This window comes from Hakea prostrata, unplaced genomic scaffold (genome assembly GCF_041222555.1).
Source record: "Hakea prostrata isolate BN-2017 unplaced genomic scaffold, UWA_Hpros_2 contig_15, whole genome shotgun sequence".
NCBI lineage: Eukaryota > Viridiplantae > Streptophyta > Magnoliopsida > Proteales > Proteaceae > Hakea > Hakea prostrata.
The window spans coordinates 219,640-228,526 of NW_028291134.1; the positions used below are offsets into that span (position 1 = coordinate 219,640).

Genomic DNA, 8,887 nt, shown 5'->3' on the forward strand with positions numbered 1-8,887 from the left:
GGTTGCAGCACTTCAACCATGTTCTTAAGATCATAATTTGGTAGAAAAATGAATGGATTAGAAGAAGAATAGAAGGAATCATACCTTGAGTTGATGATTGATGTGTAATACTAATGATTTGAGTCAAAGATCTTCATAAACATCAAGAAAAGCCCAAGAGAGTGTCCAACTTCGTGCTCTGAAGTGCAAATGATTAGTTTAGGTCCTCATTCACGAGTTCCAAAAAGGTAGGGGCAAAATGGGAAGTGATTTTGTAAATTTTTGAAATCCATTACTGCTGGTCGACTAGCTAGTCGACTGTCAGTCAACCAAGTAGTCGACCAAGGCATGACAGTAACTTCAGGAGTGGATTTGGAAGGCCAGACAGATCCGAATTGAGTTGGGTTTTCTCCTACAAATCAATCAACAAGTCTAGTTTCAAGAAATACCTTCGGATTAATCACGGGGGTTCCAAAAGGTGCTTCAACTAATTCAATCTTCATCGATGTGCAGATTTTCACTCAACACTGACAATGTGCTCAGGTAAGGGGCATCATTGTCAATGTCCATATAGGCGTCTGGATCAAGCATTGAATCTTCAATTAAGAGGGCCCACAAGTCTCTTATACCACCACTTCGGGTCTTCGGACCTGCAATAGTATAAAATCCAGGCTCACGGTTAGGATAAGGCCGGATTTTACAAGGACTCTCTCAATAATACCTCTGTAAATTTGATTAATAATTTCTAATCTCAGCCGTAGATCAAAATTTACTTCTTTATTTCTAAAATATTTTGGAGTTGACCCATAATCACATCTCTAGCTTATTATGCTCCAGATCAGTCCATTTTTGCACTTGAGAAGTTGAAAAGACCTCTTGACTTATAAAATTGCATGTTTCATACCCAAAACTCAAAATATTTGCTTAAATCTTGAAAAGTCCTCAAAACAACATAAAACCCAAAGTAACTCCACTCTAAGTGTGTAAAATGCTTGCTTTATACCCTAAGATTTCATACATAAATGTGTTCATCATTTTTCATAATTTTTTTTTTTTTTTTGGCTTATAAAAAGAAGAGACCTTATCTGTTTCTGTAAGAATTTAGAAATAATACTCACTTTAATTTTTTAATGTTTTACATATATTTTAATTTAGATCAACTCTAAAATATTCCAATATAGCAAAGCACAAACATTACCGAAGAGATGTGCGTATTTCCATCATTAGGGCCACCAAACAATTTTTTCTTTTAAAACTTCAATTACAAGAATTAGTTCTCTTGATTCCATAAGTTTTGTTCACATGATTTCAAATTCATGATAATTCTAAGTCTCTCCACACAATTTTAAATTCATGACTTTATATTTGATGTTTAATTTTGAACTTCTCAACTTTAATCTTGATTTGTGTATTATTTAAATAATCAAAGCCGCTGACTGGATGTCTAGGGTTAACTTTGTCCCCTGGACCCGTGGGCTTTCTTCCCAGATCCTCCAGCTGGGTTAGAAGGAATTCTCATGGTGGATAGAGAATCTTGTATAAATTAAGTTTTCTGTTTGTTCCTTTGGGTTGTTTAGCCCCATCTTTGTACCGAAAAAAATAAAAATAAAAGTAATCAAATGCTTTCCTTTGCGTGTGAACTTTTTTTTTTTCTTTTTTCTTTTTTTGGTAGGGTGGCCAAAATACATATGAAACCATGTATAATTTGAATGCTTCATATCCACAAAAAACTTTATATCCAACAAATATAGATGAGACACCAGACTCAGACATATACCACATTTTTGGGCTATATTTCTTCTAGTTAGCATCCAAACTAAAATATGGTGTGGTTCCAAATGAAGCCTCTGATGCAATATTTGCTTGGTCTGATTTCAAAGGTTTGAAATTAAGAGAGAGTTGAAACCTTAAGCATTTTGTGTATGGAACTCATAGCATTTTGTGTGTTTGACTCTAAATAAAAGTTTTGGATTTTCATTAAAGGTTGGCTGTATATAGTTGTAGTGATAGTAACCTTCAAGATTGGCCTTTCACCTCTAAATAACAAGCAGTTTGGCTTCTCTTCTTTGGCCTTTCAGCTCTATGTAACACAGCTTGCCTTTTGTTTGGTCATCAATATTAAGTGTTACTTATACTTTGTTAGAAAGAAATAAAAGAGAAAGACGCTACCCGGTTGCGTGGATGGTATGTTTTATTTTCTTAACATCAAATCCTTTTCAGTCATATTTAATCATCAGAATCTATGATACATGATTAAGTATCATTTAAGAATAACTATTTGTCAAGAAAACTCACTTATTTTATCTTCAGCGAAATAGAAAATATTTTCTATACCAAATGCTGTTGTATATATTGTTATTGATTCCTGTATTCAAGGATAGATTTCTCTTACCCAATTATGAATACTAATGAAACAAATAGCAACCAACTTTGGATTCCCTTTTTGGGGCAGGTGGGCTTGCAGCTTCTAATAATCCAAGAACAAGGTTTTCTTTTACATGGTTAGAAATTCTGATTAACTATAATCTAGCTAAATTTCATTAAATGGTACTCAATGTGGTGGGGCATCAAATCTTGTTGTTTTTGTTGATATTACTATTTGTCAGAGGCCCAGAGGTCCCAACTCTAAACATTTATGGCTAGTTTGTGGCTTTCTTTTTTCATAAACCAAATTATCCTTGATAGTTTATATTATAAGACAATCCAGATAAACAATTGCTGTAAGATTCCCATTGCCTTTATTGGGCTGTTGCCCACTTGAATGAAAAAGAGCATCAAAGGCCATGAAAGGTTAGACAATTTGAGACCACACCCTCCCTTATTCCCAAAGCTTGTGGAGTTCCATTCTTGAGGGTAAAGTAACTTAAAGGAGGATTGAGAGACCATTCCAGCTTTTCCTTTTTAACTTTGTGCAGATGCTTTGAAGTTGAATAAGTACTGTTTAGTTTTAACTCCAAATGAAGCTAAGTTTCAATGGGATAACAGTTATACCTTGAAAATCAGACTCAAGAACATGGGGGGAAAGAAAAAAGAAAAAGAATGAGGAAACATGACCAAAGATTTCATCTATTTCCTTACCGTTTCATACAGTTTTGATCACACTAATGTCAAAATTGGACTGTGTGATGAAGAGAAGAAAGAAAAAAAAGACAAAGAAGAGGAATATCAAAGCATGAGAATTGATAAATTTTTGTATCATTTTGGATCAGAAACTATGAACAGAGAAAGGGTCTTCATCAGCTAGCTAGCTAGCTCACCAACTCAGTCTTTGAAAAGACTCTTGAAGGAACTGAAAATCTAGCAGAGAATGATCTAGAGAGATTATCAGGCTCAGCCCAAGCAGACCCTTGATCAAAATTCTGTGAATAAGTGTATGGATCATAAGAAAACTGAACAGGAGCTGAAGATGAATAAAAGATCTTCTTCTTCTCTTTCTTAATTCTCATCCACAACACTCTCCATCTTGGGATGCTTGATCTGGTAGCTGACATGAAATCACCGTAGTCGCCGGCTTCGATATATCTCTGGCCTAACTGGATGCTTCTATGGCCTGAACTGCACCAGTTTCCAATGTCCATGGCAAGACAAGAGCAAGGCTTCTGCTGGTGAATGAGTTTGGAAATCAAGTTCATATTCTCACTGGTAAAGACTGGGAATAAATAACAATGCATAAAGAAGTAGTAGAGAGATGGACTATAAATATACAAATAAAGTGTTTACCATCTCAAGAAGAGTAGAGCTCTTGAATGGCCTAGATTGCTTAGTTGAATATCATGACAACTTCAACTTTTGATGAGTCAACAATGACTCAAAAAGCTATCTTTCTTGGGTGAAGAGGAAAATGAATAAAGGGTTCTCTCAAAAAATTAACATCACATACGTTCATAATTGAGGAATGATTTTAAATTGTTCTTGCAGTTCCAGTTCCAGACGAGAAGTCTGGATTTCTACGTCGACCGGCATGAGATCCATGTTCTCTTCACACTTCTTTACTATACATTAAAAAGGGGCTCACAATTGAATTATGACAAAAACAAATTTGGGATAAGTCTCCCTAGTGGGCCCCTCCTAATATGTGATGAAAAAGTATAAGGAGAGGTTTGAGTATAGATCTCTACCCTAACGGGTGAAAGACCCGAATCCCTTGATGAGATCACATAAAGATCTCACATGAACCCAATCAGCCAACGAGGGTTGTGATTAGTAAATGATGATATTAATTCATAATTAACCACAATAATTCAGATATCACATGGTGTTTGCATCATTAAAGTGGATTAGTGTATCATATTTGACCATGATTGAGGGATATGCATGAGCTCCAACAAAATCCTTTACCTTTCCACCTAGATTAGTGTGACAAAGAGTGTTATCCATCTTCTTATCAAAACTTTAGCTTGAATTGACGTTAGTGGTTTATGAAAACATGTTTGGATGCAATGTCCAACCTTTTATCGCCTAAAGCATATATTTACTTCAATAGATTACGGAAATGTATCAGTCTTCAAGGGTTATACCATAAATATATAGAAATGATTCTTATGCTTGTAGCCCTATTATCCATTAATGATGAAGCAAATAATGCAAATTCACAATAAATTTATGGACAATCTTGTTTATTCTTAAAATTTTTGCTTCATAAGAGTGTTTATGTCCAGACAATGATCAGACGACAATGAAAGACAACATTAACATATGGTCCTAACTGCAGTTCACAAACTATTGACTTCAAAAAAAAAAAAGCAATTTTTTTTTCTTAGAAGTCTCTTATCTAATTAAAATTAAACAGCTTCGATAATCCAAACTTTCATAAAATTTAAAATTTGCCTAAATTATTTAGGTACATAAAAGAAATAAGAAAACTTATATTAGCAATACCTCAACTACACAATCAGTGAAAAAACTCACAAGAACTTAAAAGAAGAAGATATGAGTGAAATATGAATGAAAGCTTTCTCAAAAAAAAATAATTATTATTACTGGTTTTTTATTTTATATTATATTCAAAAAACCTTATCAGGGCTTGAGCTGCAGTCTTCCAAAGGCAGACAATCCGCCGAAGGTTAAGTGATCTTTTGGGGCATCAGAAGCCACATGCCAACCAGTATATCTTATCCAGTTCTGAAACAAATTAACTAAAGATACAAAAAGAGAAAAGAAGTTTTCTATTTCCCACTGTGATGCTGCATTAGATCATATGGATATAAAGTAATAATAACATATAAATACATAGTCAGTCAAAGAAGACTTCCAAGTAATATATCTGAAGAAGTTTTTTTATTCTCAGAACTGTAAAATTAATAAAAATGGATCAAATAATACCACAGGCTTGAGTTGACTTCAATTCTTTGAAGAAAATGATTGGAAGATGAAAATAAGATATCAAGAGTGGAAACTGAACAAGTAAATGCAAGCACAGCAGTTGGTATTTGATTTCTTTGCTAGTTAAGATTTAGTGGTTTCATGCTTCTAGAGAAATTGAGGTTCAGGATTTCCTTACCTGGGTTGGTGGTTCTAAAGCCCAAAACAACCACGAAAGCTTTAAAGAAAACACTTATGTAAGCACTGATGTAGAACTTATCCTAACACTGTTTAGGTCAGCTTATGAGTTAAATATTAAAACCGGAAACCCTCCTCTTCTATTTCTCTTTTTGTTTGGGTGGGTGGGTACTGGGCAGGAGTTGGGTATTAGTTTATGTATGATTTGAAATAGAATGGTGTTGGGTTGAATGATGGAAGAGAATCTTGAACAGCCAACCACATGTGAAAAGCTTCTTCTTTTTTCATTTTTGTTTATAAGCATTTGAAATCATATATATATTATTTACAAATTTGAAGGAGAAATTGATGGATCCCATTCACATGCTTTGTTAGTGGATATCACATGATGCACATGGAGAGAGTGAGAGACGCAGTTGCAGTCTCATATGGGGCTATGGTCAAATCAAAGGTTCCATGGCAATGAAAGTATCTTGGTTCTTGAACATAAAGGATGTGTGGCCTCTAAGTGAGGGGACAATGCACTGTATTTAGAGACCAAGCAAGTTGAGCTTTTCATGCACCAGAAGTGGGATGTTGGATATTGGGAGGCTCTCTCCACCAAACAGGTATCTATCTGTCTGATTTCAAATAAAGTAAAGATAAAGGACAGATTGGTAGGATTTTGAGAATTCAATTAATTTTGTATGTGTTTGTTGTGGTAATACAGAGCGCCCAAACTTAAAGCCCAAGAATGGAGATTGAGGGTATTGGGGATTATAAGTTATTTTTTTGGTAAATGTTGAGGATTATAAGTTACAACCTTATACCCAAACATATAAGTATGTCTTTAAAAGGACAGTTCTCCAGATCTTCCCCTGTTTCCATGATTATGGTTTTGAACTGGAGTAATCTTTTTATAAGTTTGATTTATACTCCTGTTACACATTTTTTAATGTGAAATACAGAAACTATGTATACTTTCTGTTCTTATTTATAAAGATCTCCTCTAAAATCAAAATCAGTCGTTTGCCTAAGTGCAGGAATGGTTCTGAACATTGAAAGATAGGATATCAGTCAAGTCTTCTTTTGATTTCTTTTCCTTTTAAAAATTACAAAGTAAGTGCATGCTCTGTAATTAATCTTTGATCTATCCTAAAAAACTTGCTTGTTCTTATCTTCTATGGCTTAAAGAGCTTCTTGGAATCTAGGGTGACACTGTGGCTTAAACAGGCAATTCTAGTGAGAATATAAGCTCCAGACCAGCCAAGCAATCCACTCGATTCCCTTCCCTTCCCAGCTCCTAAAATTCCTAATTTTTCCCATTACTTGGAATCTGCACAATAGAAACTTCCTCAAATCACCCAAATGCAGAAAATGAGCAAGAAACTATGTGTTCTTACTACCTCATAGGACATTGTAAGGAATGATTACTGGGGTCTTATCTGCTAAGGATTAGATATGTTTTTACTAGCTCCTCCTTAACCATGAAGAGAATTGAAGTTTGGAGAACACTCTGAACAATCTTTGTGCTCATCCCTTTATAAAAACTGGTCAATCCTTCATAACGAATCATCTTAACAATGGCATCCATAGTACCTGTATATCGAAATACAATGTTGCCACCACCAATCTCCTGCTTTGCTTGAAGTCTTGACTTCACAACTAGCAATGGGTAGGTTGCTACAGTTGCTCCAAGTTTTGCTAATGCACCCACCAAGAAAACCTCTAAAGCAGAAACCCCTTTAGAACTTCGCTTTCTAGCCGCACCTTTTACCCTCAAATGCTTCAATAAACTCTCATAGATCATAAACTGAACAGATGGATTGCATACCATGATAAGTGCAGGAACAACCCCTTTCCAGAATCCCTTAATCCCTGCTTCAGAATAAACCTCTCTCATAGCTTGAAGAGTCCCATATGTTCGAGGTTTAATTGAAACATCCATCAAATGAGTTGGAGCAGAAACTGCAGATTTCCTCAATATAGCTTCTTTTTTAGCTTCCATGATTCTCAACTCAGCTTGAGTATGCGTTTGCATACGAGTCACAAGAACCCAAATTGGGATGGTGATCAAAACATTCAATGAACCAGCAATGGCGGCTACAACAATCCAAGAGAAAATTCCAGGGGTGCCATCACCAAGCCCTTCCTTTTTCCGGGCAAGTGCAAGATTCACTGCCCTGTTCTTGAACAGTTGATAGAAGTAATAATAGATACCCAAAGATGCAGCAGTGCCAAACAGAGAGGGTTTGAGTCCACTGTACAATCCTCCCCAACCTTCTGTTCTTATAATCTGCAAGATTTTGTTTAGAGAACTCTCACTGCCATTGCCATCAGAGGTAAGACCTTTCTTGGCAAGTCTCTGTGTCTGTTGGCGAGTGTTCACTGTTTGTAGGGGATAGGTGATGATCTGGGCGATGATGCCTCCTGCAGCTCCTGCAAGTCCATTCACGAAGGCGTTCGACATGATTTCTTCTCCTTGGTGCAATTTTCGATTCACTTCCTCTTTTCGTCATTAGTGGTTCTACGTTTGACATCTCAACCTCATCCGCTATGCCCCAGTAGCTGAAGTGCGACAAATAAAGGGATTGGCATGTTTGGGAATTCTGGCAAATTAACCCAGTGGTAAAACAACAAATTAACAGCTCCCCTCAATCTTCTATTGAAAAAAATAAAATAAAAAACACCATTTTTTGTACTATGCCAATCAACTTCTAGTATTGTTGATTTATCATCTGAAATGTTTGTGACCATAGAATTCAGAGGAATGCAATACTATTTGAACCTAATAACTATTCAGCTCGGACCATTGATGTAGTTTTTATCTCTTTCTCCACAAGACTCGATGACTGATCTTCGGTTCAGGTTTTCCCCTAGAAACAACTAGCAGTGAAACACTGTTTTTAGGTTGAATGAATGACTTCACTCTTGGTAAGTCGTTTCATTATAAGAATTACAAGATGTTTTACATGACAAAGAAGAATTCAAATCCTCTTCCACCTGTCTGTCTGTCAGATTGGCCACGCGTGGATTGATTTAACTACAATAGTCGGACAGAGAGGAAGTACTCCTGTTGAAAATGGACCCATTTGAAGTTAGAATTTCGTTTGAGAGAAAATTCTTCCACACAGATTAGTGAGTGGGAGATGTATATTAATATTATATGAATTACAATTCAAATATTTGAATTTGAACTACAACTTGTTTACAAACAAACTCTACAACTTGTTGATACTTTAACTATAACTCAATCAATCGAGGATAGAGCTAGTTACGGTGGATTTAAATTTGAATTTGAATTCAGAGAGATTTATCCTTTACACTCCCCCACAAGGTCATTGTTTAGAACAGACAGTGAACTTGGACTTTAAAAATCTTGAATCTTTGAGCAGATAAGCATTTGGTGCAAATGTCTGCGATTTGGTCT

General features: G+C 35.5%; 1 pseudogene; it reads right to left on the minus strand.

Moving 5' to 3' along the window:
* Positions 1-5,918: 5,918 nt before the first annotated feature.
* Positions 5,919-7,997, minus strand: LOC148999314 (peroxisomal nicotinamide adenine dinucleotide carrier pseudogene; annotated as a pseudogene).
* Between the last annotated feature and the right edge of the window lie 890 nt (positions 7,998-8,887).